The following is a 19,780-nucleotide window of genomic DNA, read 5'->3' as shown; positions in this document are numbered from 1 at the left end:
CACTACTTCAGGTTGTGTGTGAGGGACTCACTGGTCTAAATGGTCTTAAATACCATAAAACAATCCCCTGCATATAGGGTTGCCTTCTTTCTGACATGCTAGTTATGTTTGTTGCTGAGGGTGGATATGATTTGTAAATGGACAAACATACATGCAAGCATCTAAATATAGTGTAAAAGTAGTACAGTGGTACCTTGGGTTACATACGCTTCAGGTTACATACGCTTTGCTTCAGGATGAAAACAGAAATTGCGCGGCGGCGTGGCAGCAGCAGAAGGCCCCAATAGCTAAAGTGGTGCTTCAGGTTAAGAACAGTTTCAGGTTAAGAACGGACCTCTGGAATGAATTAAGTACGTAACCAGAGGTACCACTGTATATTCCTCCGGAAATGGTTTTATAAATTATCTGCTTTGCTGTATATGTAAGAAGCAAGTCTCACGGAAAAGCTAAAGCATAATAATCAGCATTTTCTCAAAGTCTTAGGGATCCTATGTCCCTGAATTTCAGTTGGATTGGATTGGATATAGCCAATCCAACAATTCTAGATAGCCCAGTTATCCATTTCATTGCTCTCTCTCTCTCTCTCTCTCTCTCTCTCTCTCTCTCTCTCAACATCACTACAGTATGCCACCCCATTGATTCATCTCACATACGATAAGAAACCTAAGCCTCTTGCATGACACCTAGTATGGACTCTCAGGAGATGATCCTCTATATCAGACATGAATGAACAGAAACAATGACAATACATAAAGTACACAAGTGTTAAAACCAGTGTTCTGTCTCTCTCCCTCTCTTCTGCAAGCCAAATTTCTTTGAATACTATATTATAACAAACTGTAAACTAACAGGTGGTTACAGGCTAATCCTATCATCTCGACGGGCTTTTGTGGCACAGAGGCTTGTGTGCTATAGCAGTTACAACAACAATGTATATGGGGAAAGTGGGGCAGAACTCTTTGAAATATGTACATTTTTCTAAAGAACAATAAATAGTTGATCCAGGAACTGACAAGGTTAAAGCAAATAAGGCCTTTAAGAACCATATTGTCAGAAAATCATTGTTTAATGTCTGGACAAAATATAAAGACTTGCTGGAAAATAAAACACCAAGGTGGCTTTCACCTTTGGAAGCCAAGGCCCGAAAAAGACCCAATATGGAGGCTAAATGGCCAAAATATTGGGAAATACTAGAAAAGGATGGAGACAATTGGAAATTGCAGAGTTTGGAGAAAATGAAAGACAAAGTGCGAGATTGGTTACATTACGCTCAGATTAAAGAAGTTTTTAAAAATGATAAGAAACTAGGGTTCCAGGTGGAGAAGTCGAAATTGGAAACAGAATTGCTAGAACCAAAGATTAAGGTACTCTCAAGGATGTATAACTTGCTGTTGAAATGGAATACACAAGATGAAATGGTTAAATCGGCTATGATAAGGTGGGCACAGGACATTGGGCATAATATCATGTTTGAGGACTGGGAGAGGTTGTGGAGTAATGGATTGAAATTTACTGCATGTAACGCTCTGAAAGAAAATGTAATGAAAATGATTTATAGATGGTATATGACCCCAGTCAAACTTGCCAAAATTTACCACCTGTCTGATAATAAGTGTTGGAAATGTAGAGAGTGTGAGGGAACGTTCTTCCACCTCTGGTGGACTTGCCCTAAAGTGAAGGCGTTCTGGGAAATGATTTATAATGAATTGAAAAAGGTATTTAAATATACCTTTACTAAGAAACCAGAGGCTTTCCTTTTGGGTATTGTCGGCCAAGGGGTGGCAAAGAAGGACCAGACATTTTTTATGTATGCAACAACAGCAGCAAGGATACTTCTCGCCAAACATTGGAAAACTCAAGATTTACCCACACTGGAAGAATGGCAGATACAACTGATAGACTACATGGAACTGGCTGAAATGACCGGCAGAATCCGTGACCTGGGAGAAGAGAGGATTGAGGAGGACTGGAAGAAATTTAAGAACTATTTACAAAAGTATTGTAATTTGAGTGAATGCTAAATAAGATGCTAGATTAAAATAACTGAGCACCACTAAATTTAGAAGTTTTTAAGAAAATAAGTAAGACTGTGAAAATTTAGCTCCTTCCGAGAATTATAAGATTATGAAATATAGAAGGGATATAAGAATTTAAATAAGATGATAAATTGCTGACAAAATGTTACAACGATGAAAGTGGGAGCGGGAGATGTGAGGAAGTCCAAAGAAAATGTGAAAATATGTTAAGATAAATGTTATATTGTTTATTATGTTTATTTTTATTGTAAAACCCAATAAATTGCTTTAAAAAAAAAAAAAAAAAAAAGATCCAGGAACTGTTGGCACTCGACTAGGCACTAGGACCCAGAAATTAACGCAGCCCCTGAACTATACAGTACTGAATGCAGCAAGCAACTGTCCTTATGGTAAGTGTGATCCATCCAGCCAAGGAATAATGCTCGTAATAAGTCCCATTGATTTCACTGGTGGAATTAAACACATGCTTAAGTCACTCCCACCAAAATTAATGGGTTTTTTAAAAAGTGATTGACTCTGGCTACATAGATGTTATAAAGGTAATTTTTATGGACTGATTTTAAAATGCAAAAGCAACTACACAAGGGATGTAAAATGCCTTTGCAGTGAAGACTGGGTATTTTTTTTTAAAAAAAAAATGAACTACTAACCACTCTGATACTTTCCGCATTTTTGTAGGGGTGCCCTGAGACTGGGGTGGACTAGGGAAGGACGGCTGGTAGAGTAAACTGGATATATGATTGTTACATTGTTATATTGCCAAAAAAATCAATTACAATTACAATTTTTAAAATGAGCTGAGAAAACTATAAGGGGTGTTAGAAATCAAGACTGGAAGTCAAACGATGAAGCCCTTCCATCCTCATGCTTCAAATGTCTGGACCTTAATCTGTCAGAAACAGGGGGCACAGTACCACACAATTGTTCTCCATAGCGTCAGATAATGGCCAAAATAAAAAAAATCCTTCCAGTAGCACCTTTAAGACCAACTAAGTTAGTTCTTGGTATGAGCTTTCGTGTGCAAGCACACTTCTTCAGATACACTGAAACAGAAGTTGCCAGATCCTTCTATATAGTGAGAAGGTGGGGAGGGGTATTACTCAGAAGGGTGGTGGGAATGGGAGATTGGCAGATAGCTGAGATGAGCCTGCTGACGACTCTTAACGACTGTAATAGGTCTTACAGGAAAAGGCAAGGGGTGAGAAGGTGAGAAATGGCTTAGTCATGTATAATGGGATAAGAATCCAATGTCTTTGTTCAAACCAGGTCTCTCCATGGTTTTAAGTTTGGTAATGAGTTGCAATTCAGCAGACTGGAACCTTCTCACCCCTTGCCTTTTCCTGTAAGACCTATTACAGTCGTTAAGAGTCGTCAGCAGGCTCATCTCAGCTATCTGCCAATCTCCCATTCCCACCACCCTTCTGAGTAATACCCCTCCCCACCTTCTCACTATATAGAAGGATCTGGCAACTTCTGTTTCAGTGTATCTGAAGAAGTGTGCTTGCACACGAAAGCTCATACCAAGAACTAACTTAGTTGGTCTTAAAGGTGCTACTGGAAGGATTTTTTTTATTTTGACTATGGCAGACCAACACGGCTACCTATCTGTAACTAGATAATGGCCAATATTGGAAAAGGGCTGCTTAAGATTCGGTACAGCTGTTTTGCAGCTACTTAGGCTTTCCTAGAAACTTATTCCTTTCGTCTTGTGAAATACACAGGCTCTCCTGAAGATCTGAAGACATAATTATGATGTTAAAAAGTTCTTTTAACCCCCAGCGCAGGTTACAGCCAACAAGCAATGCCTATTTATAACATTTGTGTTCCACCCAACCCCAAGGATCTCAGAGGAGTGTATCTGGGGTCACTCCATTTCAACCAGCACTCTATTAGGCAGGCGAAAATAAGATTTTGGTTCTACCAGGCCAACTATTTACCCTGCTTAGAAAACAAAGGTATTGGTCACATCTTGAAAGTAATACGAAGGAGGCATTTTCACCCGATTGTAGATTATTATTACGCCCAAAATATATCACAAGCACACTTCTATAGAGATCATTCAAAGCACATTTTTCACCTCTTAATTATCACTTAGGTTAAAGGCTTGTGAAGAAATATGCTAGCACATTAAATGTCCTTCTGAGGCTGGATTGCCTGACTTGCCTCTGGCTTCTAATAACCTGAACTGTTGCAAGGACTAAGATGGAAATACACTGATTAACAGCATGCAGTTCTGTAGAATACCTTGGGACCTTAACATTTCACTCGTCAGTTGGGATTCTTGTTATTCCTAATCACACCATCTACCTGTCCCTTCAGGCTTCATAGTAATGTCATGATAAGATATCTCTTCCCTCTTTCTTTTTGTATTTCAGTTGCTATGTACCTCAAAGAGATTAGCCATCTTTTACTTGTGACCTCATAGGACGCATCTATATATTATCTTTTTGCTTAAAAGTTCAGATGCTATTTCTGGCATCCAGGCAGAAGGATTGCTAAGCACTATGCCCTTTACTTTGAGCAGGGTACATTCAGAACACCAGATGTGGTGTTCTCTCTGATCTAGGAAAATAGGAAGTTAATCAACAACTCTGATACAGGCTAGAAAAGGATTCATCTCTATTTCAGCACATCTCTGCTCTTCCTCTTCCTTTTCAGACTTCCTCTTAGGCCTGATGAACAGAAACATGTTTCTGATTGTGTTCCCTCCCTCCCTCCAGCTTTCATTGACTCATTCAGCTGAGCTGGGATGAATTTACATGAGCAGAACTAATCCAGCAAAAGAATATTAGAGGAAGTTCAGATATTTAGGAGAGAAAAATGCGATTAGTCCTGCTAGGACTGTGTCCATTCAGAAAGTGACTGAATGTTCTACCCAGGTTGAAGATTTGTTGTGCCTGAGATGCTAGCGCATTATGTTCTAACCTGGCCTTCTCCATATTCTGCTAGATTTTCCAGCTTCCTTCAACATTAATTGGAAATGCCCTAGAGTTGTAATGTACAACTACACATTAAGTTCAACCAAGGGAGGATTTTCCATCCAGTTCCTGGTCTCTCAATCAGTTTAGGTAAGCCAATATACCACAAATAGAGACCAGGTGTGCCAGACAAGACAAAGCAAATAGATGGCTCTCTCACACATAAGTCACACACCACCCCAAAAGTCAATTGTTATGAAAAATTATCAAGCACATTGATAATTACAAACTACAGTTAGGGATTCCTATTTGAGCCAAAGGCTTAACCAAACATCTCTATATATGTCTAGCCAGAAGCATGTCCCATTGCTGTGATCAAATCAGTCCCTGGTGAAGTTTTGACTTTTGTATTTCTGCATCTTCTTGGATTCTTAAATTTTTAATTGCAATTATTTTCACTTGCTCTTGATTTTATTTTATAAGCCTTTCACAGAAATTTGTAAGGGGGAGTCTTGTGTATAAACCCATAATCAAACTTTCTTTGTTTATGCAGAGGGAGGAAAAAGAATTTGTGATAACAAAAATGAAAAGCCAAAAAAATACAAAAGGAAAGGAAAATCTCACATACTATTTTCATTTTGTAGAGCCACAATTAGAGAGGGATCACTGAATGAGAAGTTTCAAGGATGATAAAATATGTAGAGGAGCAACCATAAAAAGAAGTTGAAGATTGTGGCAATAAACTGACTACAAAGGTTGTAGGAATGCTCCAGGCATGCCATATATATTGCCTTAGGGAAGGAGGCAGGGCTAGTTGGCGCTCTTCAGCTCTAGCAAAAATCTAGTGTCAGGAAACAAGCATATTTTCTTAGCTCTAGCAGGTGACAAGACGCTAATATTTAAGTAAAATACACAGGCTTCCTACATACACACAGTATAGTTTTTCTCACATACTACATTAAAGGAAATGGTTAGAAGTGATGCCCTAATGGTTGAAAGACTATAAATGACAATTTTTAAGGGTTTGCCAGAATGTGTGTACATTAAAAGTGGTAAAGCAGCGGGCCCTGCACCAAAACCCCTGGCATAGAAGCTCCATGTCAGAACTCCCACTGAGTAACGTGGATCACGTAGCTCCCCATGGTACTCCAGTGACCTGCATGCAATGAAACAGGGGGCTGGCAGCTAGAACACAGGTGGTGTAAATCTGAGTTATTTATACCACATGGGTGGGAACTCATGTTTCTTGTCTGGCTGTATTAAATCTAGACACTGCTTTGGAGATGTGTGGAGGATGACATGGAAGAAATATGGAGACATGCTTTTTTTCATCTGCAGGTAGTAAGTGTGTTCAGATATATATATATATATCCACATTTTCTCCAATGAGCTCTAGGGGCTTTACATGACCCTCATTTTCTCCCCACAAGGAGCTTGTGAAGTAGGTTAAGCTGAGAGAGACTGGTCCATGAAGAGAGCTTCATGATGGAGTCGGGTTTTGAAGCCTGATCACCCCAGTCTGAGCCCAACTGCCGACCCACTGCATCACATTGTCTTTCTTTTAAACTTGTGCAGATTTGAAAGTTCTTATTCTTCAACCTAATTAATTCCTTAAACAACCAAACAAACAAACAAGCACAAGCCAGGTTGCAAAACAAATCAAGCTAGTCAACTTTAAAACCTAACAGATGGGAAACAAATGCCAAAGAAAACATGTTGTACTGGAGAATTTAGAGAGAGACTGCTAATCTTGAAAATAAAAGACAAATTAATTTAAGTACAAATTAACCATTTCTTTTGAATCATGCCAAGACAGAAAAATGCACTTGTATACTGGCGGTGTTAAAATTAACACATTCTAAATCTCACCCTATTATACATTATTATTTACTGATAAGAACCAGCAGAACACTGTTCCACCCAGTAAGTATAACAATGTCTTACATTGTGTAACTTATTTTCCTGGGTTTGGTTATAAAAGAGCACAGAAAGCTGCCTTATACCCAATCAGATCATTGGTCCACCTAGAGCAATTTCATTTTTACTTTCTGGCAATTTCACTGAGACTTTTCCAAGATGCCATGAATTGAATCTGGGACCTTTTGCATGCAAAGCAGTGTACTACCAGTGAGCTACTGCCCTTCCCCATTCCTGTTAATCTGCTCACTAAGCATTTCTGCTGAGGAACAATGATGGAGGTCATTTTTACCAATTATTCACCCTCTGCAGCCCCCCCCCCCAAAAAAAAACCTACTTTGGAAGGTTGGAACACTCTCTGGAGCAGTGTTTGTGACTAAAAGGGAAAGGGGCAATCAGCCAAAATCACCTTCCACCACCCCTTTCTCCAGTGTAAGCCTCGGCGAAATGTCAGCCCCTTCTATTTGCCAAAGCGTCACAGTGGATGCAACTAGCATTGTCCTGATTCATGAACTGAGAGTAATTAATCCCTATTTGTTGGCTTATTTTTACCATTTTTCTTTCTCCTTAATGACTGCATGGTTTGTTGTTCTTGTTCTTTGGTACAATATACTTTTATTGTGTTGTGGAATGTTGAAAACTCAATATGCTAATGAAAATTAAAGTTACATAAATTAAGAAATTTGAGATGGGTATCTATAGAAGAACAAGAATCTCTTATTATTATCCCCAAGGAATCAGCTGACCCCCTGTATCTCATGGTGATGCTGAATAACTGTGTACGACATCCGGGCAGAAACAGCACATACAGAAATTCCATGGCAGATGCCATCAAAGTGTAAAACTCATTTTTTCCTGGAGACAAATTTAATCACAAGCTATCTGTTTGATCCAATGGCAGATTATTCAGTTCAAGAAAGTGCGGACTAGAAACTTACAGCTTTGCCTCTTTTAAATGTCTCCTCGGGTTTTGGAATTCCAAAATACCTTATCTTGTTGCCAAAGAGAAACCAGTGGCAATAGCAATTCTCCATTAATCCACTTTTGATTTCTGAAACCAGTTTTGATGTATGGATTTTGTATTTCTGAATTTTGTTTGGACAAAGTTTGTCCCCACTGCCACCGCCAATTCCTCTCACAGAAGCTGAATAGACTTGGGGTCAGCAAATTTTTTCAGCAGGGGGCTGGTCTACTGCCCCTCAGACCTTGTGGGGGGCCGGACTATATTTTGGGGAAAAAAATATGAATGAATTCCTATGCCCCACAAATAACCCAGATGCATTTTAAATAAAAGGACACATTCTACTCATGTAAAAACACACTGATTCCTGGACTGTCTGCAGGCCAGATTTAGAAGGCGATTGGGCCGGATCCAGCCCCCAGGCCTTAGTTTGCCTACCCATGGACTAGACTGACAATTGTTTCTTAATTCAATGCCACATTCTTTAGCACACCTACCCTCCCAGCATAGGCCCCTGAGGTGGCTATCTCACTCTCTTCTGTCCTGGTGTGGGGTGAAGAACCTGTTTCCATGTAGCAGTGTATGCCCTATCCTGAAAACATCTGACAAGTAACAAGGGGAGGCATTTCCCTTATCAATTCATCATTAGGAATACAGAAGCACAAATGGGACACTCACAGTTTTTATTGCACACTCTTAATTGTAGGCACAGTAAGTACTGACAGCATCACTGACCAAAAAAAATAATAATTGCCAAACTTTTTGCTCTTGCCTGGCCTTTATGCCTCTGAAACAAGGCAGCTTTCCCCATCATCACATCCATAAGCTAGGCAATGCTGTACTTCATCAGTTGCTTTCCTGTCTGCTATGCACTTCTGCAACTAGCAGGAACTAAGGGAGGTAAAAGAAGGAAACCCTGATAGGATCAGCTGGCTTCCCATTGGTCACTGCTGCTGTAGGTCTTGCTTGTGTGGTGTGCCAAGGGAAAGAACATCCTTGCCTCAGCAGGTTGCCTGTAGAGAGAAAGGAAGACGATGAGGAGAGTCCTGAATAATGGCTAGCAGCTTCATGTGAGTGAGGTTCACAAGTATGTGCTTAAGAATGCTGTAGCCCAAGTGCTTTCCCATTCTGCATGTTCTTCCAGCCCCAATCGGTGTGTCAAAATAACGTACCCAGGCAATACTTACTCCTCCAGTTTGATGTAGGAAGTTCCACTGGAATGGTCTTCAGCAACTGTTTGTTCTGCTCCATTATCTCCTGATTCTGAGCCTGCAAGGGGGGAAAATAATAATCATGTGTTCTTGACCAATGGTAGTAAGCAGTGAAGATGTGCTTGCTAGTCCCTAAGCAAGGCTATGCAGAACCTTCCCTAATGTGTGATGAAAACTTACCTGGGTGTATGTGAGTTCTGCATTCCCCACACCCTCACACCCCATTTTGCCATATGAGGCAAGCTGGGAAGTACCATCCCACCACTTCTGCACCGTCCTGCCACCACCGCTGCAGAAGAGGTGCTGGCATTGGCACAGATTTCTGGCAAGATGTCCCCAGAAACTGGTACCAATGCTGGTGCTGCTTTCTCCCCAATGGCAGAGGTGCCAGCGAGGCAGGGCGCTGCCTTGGGGACTTCTGCCACCCGAGGCAGCTACTTCACCCTGCCTCATGGGTCAAGCCTGGCATTCTTCAACAGTGATGCCTTTCCTGCACAGTAGTTATTTGCCCAATATGGGAGATACTTTCCACATTGTAGGAGGACAGAATGACCATGCATGTGTGAGTGCTCTAGGCACCACTTGGAGCCAAGGGAAGGAATGGAATGTGTCCAGGGGTCAGTTCTGGGGCATAGGTCTCCCCCAACCCTGCTAAGCCCTTATTTTGCTTACCTGTGTGTGGTATCTCTGTTGGGCAGTCCTGGTTGCAGTGGTGGAGCTGGCATTCCTGCCTCTTGCTGGTCTCACAGTACAACCTCTGTAAGTATTCTGAGAGGAATGTTATTCACCTGCTCCCACCTCTTTGTTCTTGGCCCCGGCTGTCTGTTATTTGTACAAAGTGATCCCTTTCAGCAAATTGTTCAGGTTCCCTGTTGTAGGAATTCTCTGTTGTATGCTGCAGCTTGCTAGACAAGAGGGTTGACTGGTGTAGAAATGCACTTCACATCTTGACATAAGAACTGTGCTCCTTTGTGAGTATAGTCCCAGAACTGTGCCATGATGAAGTTCAAGTTAGTCAGAATCCCACCTTCAATAACCCTCTGCATGTGTTGAGATTCTGCGTTAACACATGAGGGAGGGTTGCAGGGGTGAGTGTGTGGTCTCCAGTCCACCACCAGCGATCTTTGCTTTCTCCACAATTCCTGAGGGAAACTGTATAAAGCAGGGAACCTTCTATACCAGACTTCCTCAAACTCGGCCCTCCATATATTTCGAGACTACAATTCCCATCATCCCTGACCACTGGTCCTGCTAGCTAGGGATCATGGGAGTTGTAGGCCAAAAACATCTGGAGGGTCAAGTTTGAAGAAGCCTATTCTATACCCATGAAGACTCATAACACATTTTACAGCTCTGGAACAAAACAGGATTCTAAAATGCACAGGGAACCTAAGCAGATGGAGAAGGCTCTCTGCTTCACACAGTCACTCTTGAACACATGGAGGGCCACAAGATGGGCAATGGAACCAGAGCTGACACACTAGTCTCCTTGTCCCCTTGTTTATTACATTGACCATGAACCTGCGTGCCTGAAGAGGATTAATGAAGTTGGTGGTTGGTGGGAAAAATGTGAGTGGAAGTGTTGAGCTCTCAATTGATTACAACAGATTGTTTCTACTTAGTGCATCACAGTAATGCTCTTGTCAGACTGGGACTGACAATGAAGTGAATATAAGCTGCCAACTGAGTTTGCCACAGCCCTAACATTCCCCCACCGTACTAGCAGTTTCTGCCAGTGTGTGCCACAAGACTACTGGATGTTGTTGGGCTGCAATTGCTACCAGCTCCAGCAAGCATGGCCAACAACTATCCTGTACTAAAATATTATAAATCCACTGTGTTGCATCAGTGCAAAGAAAATTACTAGTGAAGTCATCCCCATGCAGCAAGCATAACTCAATTATAAAATATGCACAATTAAGTAAATAAATATTACACCCCCCCATACACCATTAAACTTTAGGGCTGCGGTCCACAACTCACCTATGCTTGTATCACATGCTTCCACACAAACAAAATTAAGTACATCATTTCAATTGGTTTGTGGATCATATACTGTTCATTGATATTTCTTGATCTAATGCAGGCTGGGGGGGAAATGTTTTGCAGATCACTTGTCAATTATTCTGCTGAAAATTCCTGGAGAGCCATGGAACTGACTCATTCAGTTAGTCCATTCAATAGAAAAGGCCCCAGTGGGAGTAGCAGATTGCAAAGCTCACCACAAACATCATCTGCCTGGGACATGTGATCCAGCCAGGGCATGCAAAATAATGCTCCTTTATTTTTAGTTCTCTAACTGCAGGGAAGGACTTAAATTCTAACCCTGAGTCTAAAAAGCTCACATCAAGACTTGCAAGCTAACATGAATCACACCCTGGGCTTTTAAAACACAAAAAGAGAAATGTGAAGAGACAACCTACTGAATACTTAAGAGTGCAATCAATTAAGCAAGTCCAAAATTCTTTCAAAAGGACCTTGAAACCATCACAAAACAAATGGAAGATACTACATAACAATCAAAATTGTGAAATAATAAAGTGTATAGAAACCAAAGGTGACATGGCCAAGGTAATACAGGATGCTGAAAAAATCCCATTGTACGTGACATTATAAAGGGTATAAAATGTTTCTAATTTAGGAGTGGGCCAAATGGTTTTCCTCAATTTTGTTGTCAGTTCTTGGTGAGGAACATTTTGGTAACTTACAGGGGGACAAATAAGGCTGTCTCCTCCTCCATCATTTCCTCTTTCTGTCTGTCTTTCTGACTGTGTATTTGAGCTTTTCCAACCCCAAGAAAGTGCTAGATAATCTCTCCTCCCCTTGGATAATTTACATAAAATGGCTTCCCCAGTTTCTCTTTGGAAAATTTCAAGTTGCCATTTTCACACATATCTAGTAGGGACCACTGCAGTAGTCCAGTCTGAGGAAGGGTGCTCAATTAATGCACAGATAATGGAGGCCAAGACCATCCTCTCTAGGAAAGGCTACAACTGAGCAAAACTGGAAGAAAGGCATGACTAGCAAACATCGCCACCCAGGTATCAGGGGAAAGCACTGGATTCCAGAGCTTCCCAAACTGTGTACCTGCCCCCGACTTTTTTTAAAAAATGGAAATTTATCTCCTGAGCCAATCTGAGGCTCAGAAAATATGCTCACACCCTGCTTTCAAAATCTTTCCTTGAAGAAATAAAACACTGCTGCTTTGCAGTAAAAGCCCACATCTCATGGGGGACCCTCTCGTTTCTAATGAAATTATGCCTCAGGGCCAAGGAAAGCAACAGAAAAATCTCAGTGAAGCATCTGCTTTGAAAATCTGATTCCTGGAAAACAGGCTGCAGGAAGGAGGGGGCTGCCGAAACTACAAGTCCCAAAGCTTCTGGCACCAACAACATCTAGCATCCAAATTGCTCAGCTACCCTGAGAAAAGTTCACGTTTCAGGGTCCTGGCACCTGGGCTGCAAATGAATCCTTCAGTGCTAGAGGGAAGGAAGGAGAGAGCCTCCAGCAAAATCTCACTACAGCCACCATCAGAAAATGGGGGGGGGGGGGAGAGAGAGAGAGAGATTGGCAGTTATGGAACAGAATATTCAGGGACTCCTAGTGGGAGGTTGAGACAGCTCATGGGAGTTGGGTGGTGGGTGTGATAATTTTTTTGGAATTGTGCAAAAAATCTTTGTGAAGCCAGTGTGAGATCTAGACCGAACACCACCCTGCCCCCACCCATCTGAATACAGATGAACTTACTAGAACTTTTATTTCTTATTACAGGAGATATAAAAAAGAAATCGTATGACACTTCTTTGTTATTCAAATAATACGTGTGATATGGGGGCAGGGAAACTCTCCATTGCATTACAATACAGTGGTACCTCGGGTTAAGAATTTAATTCATTCTGGAGGTCTGTTCTTAACCTGAAACTGTTCTTAACCTGAAGCACCACTTTAGCTAATGGGGCCTCCTGCTGCCACTGTGCCACCACTGCATGATTTCTGTTCTCATCCTGAAGCAAAGTTCTTAACCTGAGGTAATATTTCTGGGTTAGTGGAGTCAGTAACCTGAAGCGTATGCAACCTGAAGCATATGTAACCCAAGGTACCACTGTACTTGTTCAAAGACATGTAAATCCGCACTGGAGGTAGAAACTGCAGGGGGGTGGGGATCTATAATATCTTCCAGTAATGAGAAGCAGTGATGCAGTTGTAGGGTCTATGGTTATCCAGTGCTTGATTGGACAACATTTAGTTTTTCATCTTGCATTGCAATTGCTATGTAGCTTCACAACGCCTGAGATAATCTCTATCATGAAATGAGACTCAAATGCATTCTACCTATACCTCTCCAAAATGCATTATGCACCTAGCAGGCAGCATAGGAATGTACACATGACCTCAAACAGTACCAGCATACAAGAAGGTGCAGCACAAAACTTTCTCAATCAATATTATTAATGTGATAGTATTGGATTTGACCTCTTCTATCCTTGGCAATCATTTCTGGAAAGGCAGGTGTGTTACTGGATTCTGCCATTTTACCCATTCATGTCCTACAGTCCGATTCTGAACCGGCAAAACAATAAATTTCCTAATGAAGGCCATAACGTGGGAAACCCTGCTCATTGCTTTTAATCAGCTGTAATCACTCCTCCATTGAGAAACTATGGCAGAATCAGCAGGAGTTCTTTCTCTATCTGCACATGCCAGTAGCATTATTTAATGAGCTTAGACTAACATCAGCCTTGAGTTCTCTGCAAATATGGTGTTGCAAGTGAATATCTTACTAGGAAACCTAATTCAGATCTCTTTCATTCCCACAGAAACTGAATATGCTGAAATACGTTAATTACTATACTTTAAACTATTATTTATTATTGAAAGAGCTTTAGGCATTTCTTGCAATAACTGAGCACCAAACCTTAAATATACTCTGCTTGTCTTGCTACCCATAAGACAATCTTACCACATTTAAGAATAACTATGTGATTGTTGACCCCAAATGGTTATGTTCACATTTCAGGTAATTCTGAGTAGAGGATACAATCCTCTCTTTTTTAAAAAGCACATATTCAATAGTATAGGATGTTCCATTCACGCCAAGGTATATGAATCCTGAACTAGTCAAGTTAGTGGGTTTGCTAAAAGCACGCTCTATGTGTATGGAATCCAAATAGTACACATTTATTTGGTTCAACATGAAAAGAAGCTTGTGATCAGCAGCCTGATTCCTGTCACCTGTGGCAAGTAGGTTTGCAAAGAACTGCCTACAATACACATCCACAGCAAAAGCAGAGTGCACAGTAAATAGAACCTATAATCAAATATCCCGAACAGTGCAATTGAGGCTGGCCTTGGACATAAAAGGAAGCAGTCAGAAACAGGATTCTCAAGCGATTCCTACACTTTCCCAGCTATGCTTCTGATGTAATGCCCAGCATATTGACTTATGCATCTCTGCCGTGTGGGATGAATAAAGTAGACAAGCATCTCTGCTGGGGGGGTTACCAAGCTGTTGTTTCAGATGTTACACTGAAACTGTCGAAAGAGGGTAAAGGCTTGATCACACTTTCTCTTTCTGGCATTCCAATTGATAATCCAACACAGTAATCTGCAATCTGAAAATCCCATTTAGCCATGCACCTCTCTACAGGAGATGTTCAAAACTTTGTTTTGTTTATTTATTTCTTTAAATGAATACACTTGATTATTTTAAAAAAACCCTGAAAGTGGCTTACAAAAGATTATGTATACAGTACGATGAGTCAGTGACCCTGGTTTTCGTGAATGGGGAATGCTCTTTGACATTTCCCATTGGCCAGAGCATGAAGCAGAGCTGCCAACTGTCTCCCCTGCTGTTTGCCTGGCCATAGAACCCTGAGCTTTGGCACTTGAAGCAAATGATAATTGTAAAAGGTTTTGATTTATTTGGAAAAACCCATCTTATCAATATGATCACAGATGATGATGTGCTATTCCTTTCTGTTCCTGAAACCTCATTACTTGGTGTCATGCCTCAACTTGCTATATATAGCAAGATATCTGAGTTCACTGTTAACTTCATCAAATTTGAGTGAGTGTATATGCACCCTGTCAAACCTACAACGGCAAAGTCAGAAAACAACTAGCCTGAAACTCTTTGCTACCTACCCACCAACCTTCCAATCAGCAAGCCCAAGAGGCTTAGTGGTTTAGACCAGTGTTCCCCAACCTTGAGCCTCCAGCTGTTTTTGGACTACAATTCCCATCCTTGAACACTGGTCTTGCTAGCGAGGGATGATGGGAGTTGTAGTCCAAAAACAGCTGGAGGCCCAAGGTTGGGGAACACTGGTTTAGACCACAACGCCACCCGCTCCCCTGAAGCAAGATGAGCACCACACCCCATAGTTGCCTTTGAGTGGACTTAACTGTCCAGGGGTCCTTTAGCTTTTACCTTTACTACCTACTTTAAATACCTGGGAGTGAACATATCTAAGAATTTATCTAAACTATAAAAATTGAACTTTATGCCCTTGATAAAAAAAATTAACAACTAAGCTAAAAAAAACTGGTTAATGCTAACATTCTCAGGGTTGGGCAAAGCTTCTATAGCAAAAAAATGATGCTATTACTGCAGCCATCTTTACTTATTCCAAGTCTCACCAATAAGCATACCCATATTTCATGTTAATAGATGCCAAAAAATATAGGGTCAAGAACAGGGAATGGCAACCTAAGGCCCATGGGCCACAAGCAGCCCATGGGGGTCATTTAACTGGCCCATGGACCCCCGCTGCCTGTTTAGGGACCCCCGCCACCCGCTTGGTTGGCTCCCGTGCACCATGCTAAACCAGCCCAGAGCAGAGCAGGTACTGCCTTCTGTGATGCTGGCTGGCTTCCCATTGGCTGCAGGAACTTCCTGCAGCCAATGGGAAGCTGTGCACGCCTCCTCTGCACCGGAAGGAGCGCTGGAAATAGTGTTTGCGCATGCATACGTGCACGCACACACTCCAGCCCACTGCAGCGTCTGTGGGACTGTGAACCGGCCCAAGCCACAAAAACTTTGCCAACCCCTGGTCAAGAAAGAAGGGTCACAAAAGTAGGAGGTATAGCGATACCTATCCTAAAATGGTATAAAGACTCTGCTCACTTGCACAATAGCCTTTTGATTTTACAAGGCTTATGCCAGCTCCCATGGTTAAAACTGGAGGATGATAGAGGTCACGACATTATGCTTTTATTCCCTTATCAGAAAATGGACAACAAGACACCAGAAGACATTATTAACCCCTTTCTAAAATCAGATTTGACCATGTGGAAGCAATGGAGACTGAAACGTTTACCTTTTGATTCCCCTTTGGTTTCAATAACTCTTTCTTTCACACAGCAGCCAAATCAGCCTCATTTGCTAGGTGGGAAATGGTGGGATTATATAAACTCAACGACTTCTGCACTGAACAAAAGCCCCTTGCAGCTCCAAAAATAAATTTTATATTGGGAGATATACCACGTCTCTGGTTATAGATACACCAGATTGTACATTTTCTATATCAGCCAAATATAAAGACTCAAGCATTATGCAACTTAGTTTTGAGCTGCTCAGCAGAACCAACCCACTGGGAAAGGAAATCATCTCGCAACTATATAAAATCCTCACAAAATTGGCTACCCTTCCTTTCACTTCATTAAAACTAAAACGGGGGGGGGGGGGGGTTTGAGAAGAATTAGAGGAACAACTCTGGGAACAACCCTGGAGTAAACTACAACCTGGATTAATCTCAATCAGAACTCAAGAAAATACTTTAAAGATAGCACATTGCTGGTACATGTGCCCAGCTGAATTATATAGAATTAGTAATAACACATTCAAACTTTGCTTGTGAAATGCAATTTATCTAGTACACATGTGGTGGCTTTGCCCCAAAATTATTCCCTTCTGAGAAAAAGTTTTTCAAACAATTAATCAAATGATTGAACAATTGCTACAACCAGACCGAAAATTAGCCCTGCTATCTTATTTTACTCTTCAGATTAAGAACATAACCAAGAGATTGTTCTCCACTTACTAACTGCAGCCTGAGTAGTGGTTGCAAAAAATATATATTAAAAATTAAATGTTGTTCTTTTGAAGCCTGGATTTCACAAGTATAGGACATTGTGCTTAAGGACTAATTAACCATTTCACAAAAGGAATATCGATCTGGGAGGGAAAAGACTCACACCTTCTATACAACATGGTATCCTTTTATTGACTTTGCTAAGACAATCAAACATGGCTTTCACCCTCCATCAACTTCTGAAACCTTCTGGAGAGACACTTTCATTTGATTGCCTTTCTTGGAACGTCTCAAACTACAACCATCAGCCACTACGTTTCTTTCTTTTCTGCACAACTACTAAGCTCTGTTTTCCTAATATAGGTATGTTTTGTTACTTGAAAGTAAATATCAATTTTTTAAAAAAGATAAAACAGTAAAATCAATAAAAATCCACAACTATACTTTTAAAAACATGCAAAAGTTAAAATACTGAAACAGATTAAAATTGCCTGAAGTTTCTAAGCATCTGGGTAGGCTGGTCTAAACAACATTTTTAGCAGACGTTGAAAGAGTTCTGTGAAGGCCTAAACCAGGTCTGTGTGCCAAACTCCAGCTCTTTAGGCCCTGTGCCACAAGCAGGGATAAGGAGATCAATCTATTCCCATATCAATCTGCAATTTTTCAAAAAAAGCATCATGACTACTGAAAGTAAGCTGGTTGATACAGTAGTGTCATTAGCCAATATTGACTGCTCTCAGCAGCCAGCCAGCCCCTGACAGACACACACAGAAACAAACCATATTACTTTTTATCAGAATTTGAAAGGTTATTATGCACAGAAGAGGGAAACAAGTTCTTCCAAATCCTCGGTTAGAGGAAAAATAAGTTTTGGCAGACACTCAGAAGCACACACAGGTGCTGAAATGTCCTGCCTAAACAATTTACAGGACTGAAATATAGGCAGACAAACTCTCTCATGCACACATGCTCAGAGTAATTTAGTGAATTATATGTTTTTTGATACTCCCATAATGTTATACCAGTACATGGAGTGGGATATCAGAGCCACAAATTCTTCCACAAAGTCTAACAGCTCTGAAATCCATGCCACAGAGTAACTGAGTCAATAAATATGAGAAGTGTGGAGCAGTTCTCCTGGGATTTGTCCTAAGAGACATCCAGGGAATCAATGAAGATGAGCCAAAGTACTAGCATGCAGCCACCACTGCATGTGTGTGTGTAATTTTTTTTTGTGTGTGTGTGTGTGTAATTATTGCTTTTCAGCTGTTTCTATTTTAGGTGTAAGCTACCTTCAGTTGAAAACAGTATGGGTGATGAAACCATGCCACAGGTCTGTCCTAATCAGGAGAACTTGAATAGTTGCATTTATTGCTGAACAACAGAACTTACTATACAGGCACCCCCTTTGCTGGGTTCCAAGTCACATTCTTATACTGCTGAAAAGACCAGCGAGCAGACAGAGATGTCTCCACCCAGTGCCCATTACCTGATTTGCTTCCACATGCTGAAGTCCACTTCACTGGAGCTGCTATCTGTCACTTGCTCATGTGTAACTGCTGCCTGAAATGTACACACCTCAGCTTAAGTTTTCTAATCAGATGAAAGCTGGTCTGAGGTATAGCTCATCAAACAGGACTACTTTTCAAGAAGCTACAAGATACCCAAGGATTGTGGCTACCATCATGTGCACTCAGCTTCAAATACCAGCAGTCCGAGGTGGAGTAAATGGTAATGTGTACACAGCATAAGATTCCAACTAGTTCCCATTGAGTTAAAGATGAAACCACACGGAGAAGGGAGGGGAGATCAGGCATGACTCTTAAAGAGACAGTTGACACACAAGGTCCATTCAGACCATACCCAGGGCTTACTTACTTAAATATTCCTGCACAGCCCTAATTGATCACACTCTACTTAAAGCAATTACTTCATTGCCTGTAAAGTGCTTTAATATAATAGTGCATGTAAAGGCTTGCTACTACTAAAGTGCACCACACTATTTAAAGAATGCTTTAACAGCCTTATTGCGGAGACAACCCATGAGAAGAAAGAAAGCAAGGAAATCTGACAACCATACAGAAGATACTAGAGCTTAAATTGTTCACCAGCTTTCCCTTGGCACTATTTAGATTTAAGGAAGACACACATGTTTGCAATGATGCACTCCGTAGTTTGCATTTAATTTGCATTATGTAATGCAAAATGTAAACACTCTGCAGCTGCAAAGGCAATGGAAAATTAGACCCACTAAGGTTCCATTGTCCTGTTGATACCAGAATGCTTCAGATAAAGTGACTTAGAGTACAGCCTGCAGCCCATTTGTCTTGCTTGCTGCAGTATTTAAAGAGATACAATTACATTCTACTTTCACATAAACAGTAGGGCTAAGCCAGCCAAGGAAGCACTTTTAAGCCACATTGATGTCAATAGGGAAATTGGGCCTAATGAAGTAGGTAGTTTCTCTTACACCGAAACCCACGGGACTTCAGATTGTTCTCTGGATTGTGCCTAGCATGTTTTATGGATAGTTGTTCTTTTGGAGTGATGCGGTTGGATAGCAATAAGTAGATAGCAATCGGATAAGGAAGATAAAGGATGAGAGCAACAACTCATATTTCTCCTAGTACTGAAAATCACACACATTCATTAGAATAATGAAGAAATATAAATTGTCATCCCTACCACATTGTTCATCAGATACATT

At 41.1% G+C, this 19,780-nt stretch overlaps 1 protein-coding gene and 1 long non-coding RNA gene across 7 annotated transcripts in view; both read right to left on the bottom strand.

Moving 5' to 3' along the window:
• The window catches only part of LRRC4C (leucine rich repeat containing 4C), a 624,097-nt gene that overhangs the window by 106,301 nt on the left and 498,016 nt on the right, over nt 1-19,780 (bottom strand). The gene's annotated exons all lie outside the window — the stretch shown is intronic.
• On the bottom strand, nt 8,343-11,748 carry LOC308463097. Its single transcript, XR_013979442.1, has 3 exons — nt 9,716-11,748; nt 9,005-9,101; nt 8,343-8,845 (listed from the first exon to the last, which is right to left on the bottom strand). It is a non-coding gene; the product is annotated as an uncharacterized lncRNA (long non-coding RNA).

This window comes from Podarcis pityusensis (genome assembly GCF_964106645.2).
Source record: "Podarcis pityusensis genome assembly, chromosome: 1".
Classification (NCBI taxonomy): Eukaryota; Metazoa; Chordata; class Lepidosauria; order Squamata; family Lacertidae; genus Podarcis; species Podarcis pityusensis.
The sequence above is the reverse complement of the archived record's forward strand: the minus strand, read 5'-3'. Positions and strand labels throughout refer to the sequence as shown.